Genomic DNA, 5,046 nt, shown 5'->3' on the forward strand with positions numbered 1-5,046 from the left:
ATAGTACCTCAGCCAATGGGGAAAGAGGAGGGATGTGCGGCCGGGACAGGGATGTATAAAGAAGGGGATATTTTGGGTTGAAACTTTGGAGAGAAGCAAGCTTTGACAGCTTCTCTCCCCACTTATTGCAATAAACGAAACAAAAGGCCTTCACTGTGTCTTGGCTGGTTATTGGTCAGGCGAGCTTGCCTCTGGTCACAAATGAAAGTGGACAGGAGCACATAACAAACTCCTCTAGAGAGGAGAGGAGGCTAAAACGATATAAAATAACCAGTCATGAATTAAGAAAAACTACGTTGCTTTCTTAAAACTGATATTAATTGATGGAAGGCTCATCTTTAACCTCAGCATTGCTGCTGGTATACATGGGGTTAAAATTGATCTCATTGATTTATTCTGGACTGTTTGTAATATTTCTATAGATTTGGGGGGGGAATAGTTTGTCCTACATGTCAACTGTGAGATTGTTTTTCCCCTAGAGCAGGGGTCCCCAACCCCTGGGAAACCAGACCGCACAGCCAGTGAGCAGCAGGAGAGTGAGCAAAACCAAAATCACCCCCCCCCCCAGGACTGGGGCCATTAGCTTTGGAGGATCTTGAGCAGAGGTTGTAGTAACTGGCCTCCTTTTGAATAGAAGGAAAGGCAAATGGCTTTCATTTATCTCATAGCTGTTGTTTTTACTGATGCCATAGATGACTTTCATGACAGTATTTCAATCAACTGGATACCCAAATACTATGTCTCTTTGGTATTTTAGTAAGTATTGCTATCTTGGTTTTTATACTAATTTATCTGTAAGTGTTCTTTCCTAGAAAAAGGGCCAAATTTTCTCAGAATTCTTCTCAACTGTATCCACAGTAGCACAGGGTTTGTGTCATTCTGAATGGCTATCAGCCTAGACTTTGCTCCTCTGCCAGAACTTTTCCAACATATCACCCTCCCCAACACACCTCCTTAGCCAACTGGGTGAAAACTTTGTGAAACACCTGGCTGGTTGATCATAAAGTACAAGAAGAGGCTAGAGAGGCTTACAAGAAATATGCAGATAAAAGAGGGCTTCTCAAAAGGAATTGAAAGCTGGGGATAAAGTATACCTCTCCAAGTTTCTATAATCCAGGCAGCCTTGTAAAAAATTGGGGCCAAAATACATCAGACCTTTCCCCCATCATCAGAGTTATAACCTCATTGAGTATGGAACTGAAATTGCCAAAAAAAAACCTTATATCCATCCAATTTTCTACTGTAGCATTCTGAAGGTGGCAGTTATTTCACCCTTGATCCTGCAATGAAATCACCATCTCCCCCCATATTAATTGAAGAGGAACAACATTTTGAAGTCAAGGAGATTCTTGACTCCCACCTTCATAGAGGCAAACACAATATTTGGTTTTATGGAAAGACTTCCCTCCTTTGGACGCTGAATGGATTGATGCTCATTACATGCATTAACCCCATCTTATCCACCAGTTTTACAACAAATACTCTGCTAAGCCTAAATTATCATATTGTCAAAAACCTAACTCGCTCCTTCTCTTTCCTGCAGGGCTGATCTTTTCAAGGAGGGGCAGCATGTCAGGGCTGCCATTCAGCCACACTATGCATTGCTTGCTGTCAGCCTGCCATTGCAACTGGGGGAGGGATTGGTGGGGTGGGATAAGAGGGAGGGTTAGCATGAGGAATAGAAACTAAGCATTGCACCATCCCATGAGAATTGCCAGAAGTTCCAAGGTCAAGCCAAGGAATACAGAACTGTTCAGTCCATGAAGACATGGATTGTTACCCAAACAATTTGTTAGTAGCTAATTGGACACTCTTTGATAACAAGGGGGGTGGACAGGAACAAGGGAAGATTATGCTTTGGGCAGAAAAATCTCAGATACAGTTTCACTTCTTCTGTATCCACTTGGCTTTGGTAAAGTATACTTTTGGCTAACTATGGGCCTGAGAGTCTTTCTTTTCTAACTGGCCAAGTTTGGATGGTTGTCAAAAGCTGTATTATAAACAATAGTCAAAGCTTTAAAAATGGCACGTTAATGGAAATCAGTGTTTATATAGAATGATGCTTGCTGCTTATTATATTAAAAATAAGAAAAAAGGAATTCCAGTGAATTGCTTCAGTTGTGTTAGTATTAAGTAGATGCCTGTCCAGGGCAATAATTGTTTCCCTAGCAATAATAAACAAGAGGCTAGGAAAGAATTTAATTATAGGGTAAGAGATCAGTGAATGATCCTGTCCTACAAGTAGGATGGGAAAATTCCTTTATGAATAACTGGTTTCACAATGTTCATATCTCTTTCTTTAGCACAATGGAATATTAATTAAAAAAAATCTCCTGCAATTAGCATATAGCAAAGGAGATCCACCCTTCAAACTAAGTTCAAAAACTCAGGTTAGAAAGCTGAAAACCAATACCCTTTAATGGCAGTACTAAAGCAAAAATCTACTCCACAAAATATCTCAACATTACTATAGGCTAACATCCTTCTGAGAACATATGGGCTATATAATATCCTGTGAACATGAACTGACAAGCAGTGTATTACTCACTCAAACCCATCAGCTAGAACTCTTGACGTTAATTGTCTGCATTTCCTAAAATTCAGACAACATCCTCCCTTGAATAATATGTGGTGATATCATAAAAGCATGTAGGAACACACTATATTCTGCCCAATGTCTTCTTTCTTGACCTTCTTTAGACTGCAAATAAGTTGCATGAATCACCAATGAGAAAATTCCATTTTATAATTCTATGTCATTTGCAGCTAGAAAACAATGGCTGCAGGCTATTTGTGAGCCATTCATTCATTCATTCATTCATCCATCTCAGTCAATGACTCTGGACAGTTTACAGTTCAAAAACATATATTACAATCAAAATACTAAAAACATTTAAAACAAAAGAACCAATAGAAACCAATAGAACCAAAATAAGCATACAAATCCAGTACAACTGAAAAGTTTTCACTGCAGCTTGCTTCCAGGAGATTAGATGTACAATTTGCAGCAATACTCAAATAAAGCTGAAGTTCCGTATTTCGATATTCCTGAAATCATTTTGGGATTGCTTGAAAATGTTCCCAAGTGGTTGAGATCAATTCCCCTTCACCCCCTCCACAGCCTCTGCAAAGATCTCCGGAATAAATTTTATTCCAATGCTGGAGTTCTATCACTAGAAACTGCATGGACTGGTTTGTTGGATATCAGCCCTTCCCAGACTTAGATCCCCAATAGAAGGTTACAGAATATGGTATTAATGATGTAATTTGATTGTGAAGGATCTAGGATCTCTAATATTGAAGCTCTTAGTCACAGTCATTAGGATTGTTTTCTTAATTTATTAGGTTCTGCAGCCTGCTTGACTGTCCCTTGGTTGCAGTACCCAATTCCATCCCAGGATCTTCTGATATTGCAAGAGAGGGTTATTGGGGGGGGGGGAACAACCCTGCCCCTGAATTAAGTAAATGCAAAGTTTTCTTTCAGGTGAGTTATTTCATGTGACTGGGTGGCCCCGGGGGAGGAGGCAAGGGCAGGTCTTGAGACTGTTGTATGGGAGGAGTTTGACTCTGTGGCTCCCGATGACGTGGACAGGATCCTGGGGGGACTGAATGCAACCACATGTTTATTGGATCCGTGCCCCTCCTGGTTGGTACTGGCAGCTCGGGAGGGAACACGAGCCTGGCTCCAGGGAATTACGAACGCTTCTTTATGGGAGGGTGCCTTCCCCGCGGTCCTAAAGGAGGCGGTGGTGAGGCCCCTCCTTAAGAAGCCCTCCCTGGACCCAGATGTATTGGCAAATTATCGTCCAGTCTCCAACCTACGCTTTGTGGCGAAGGTTGTTGAGAGTGTGGTTGCACAGCAGTTTCCCCGGCACCTGGAGGAAACGGTCTATCTAGNTATGTCAAATTGAGGATTGTTAGGGGGCACAGTGGCCTAGCCGTTAAGATGCTGGGCTTGTCAACTGGAAGACTGATAGTTTGAGACCCAAGCACTATGTGATGGAGTGAGCTCCTGTCCTTGCTCCAGCTCCTGCCCACCTAGCAGTTCGAAAGCATGAAAATGCGAGTAGAGAAATAGGTACCACTTTGGTGGGAAGATCACAGTGTTCTGTGCATTTCAGAGTGTAGCCATGCTGTCCACATGACCATAGAAGTATCTTTGGACAACACTGGCTCCCTTGGCTAAGAAACTGAGATACGTACTGCCCCCTAGAGTTGGACACGACTGGACAGGGAAAACCTTTACCTTTTACCTTTAATAAAAATTTAAGACAGTGTCCATGGCATCAGAACTCAAAGTGGGGGAAAGCCTGCCCTTAAATATTCTGTAGAAGGAATACTGCATCCAGTTTTGGTCACCACAATGTAAAAAAGATGCTGAGACTCTAGAAAGAGTACAGAGAAGAGCAACAAAGATGATTAGGGGACTGGAGGCTAAAACATATAAGGAACAGTTGCTGGAATTGGGTATGTCTAGTCTAATGAAGAGAAGGACAAGGGGGGACATGATAGCAGTGTTCCAATATCTCAGGGGCTGCCACAAATAAGAGGGAGTCAAGCTATTCTCCAAAGCACCTGAAGGCAGGGCAAGAAGCAACGGGTGGAAACTAAGCAAGGAGAGAAGCAACCTAGAACTAAGGAGAAACTTCCTGACAGTTAGAACAATTAACCAGTGGAACAACCTGCCTCCAGAAGTGGTGAATGCTCCAACACTGGAAGTTTTTAAGAAGAGACTGGACAGCCATCTTTCCGAAATGGTGTAGGGTTTCCTGCCTGAGCAGGGGGTTGGACTAGATGACCTCCAAGGTCCCTTCCATCATCATCATCATGTTAGGGGCCTTGGGGATAGAGGTCGACCCCAAGGCCCCTAACTTGTGGGGTTCCACAGGGGTCGGTCCTCTCTCCGCTTCTGTTCAATATTTATGTGAAGCCGCTGGGGGAGATCATTCGTGGCTTTGGGGTGGATTTCCATCAGTATGCTGATGACACTCAGCTGTACATATCCACTCCGGGCCACCCCAACGATGCCCTTGACGTGATGACCCG

This window comes from Protobothrops mucrosquamatus, unplaced genomic scaffold (assembly GCF_001527695.2).
Source record: "Protobothrops mucrosquamatus isolate PMUCROS unplaced genomic scaffold, P.Mucros_1.0 scaffold_257, whole genome shotgun sequence".
NCBI classification, from domain to species: domain Eukaryota; kingdom Metazoa; phylum Chordata; class Lepidosauria; order Squamata; family Viperidae; genus Protobothrops; species Protobothrops mucrosquamatus.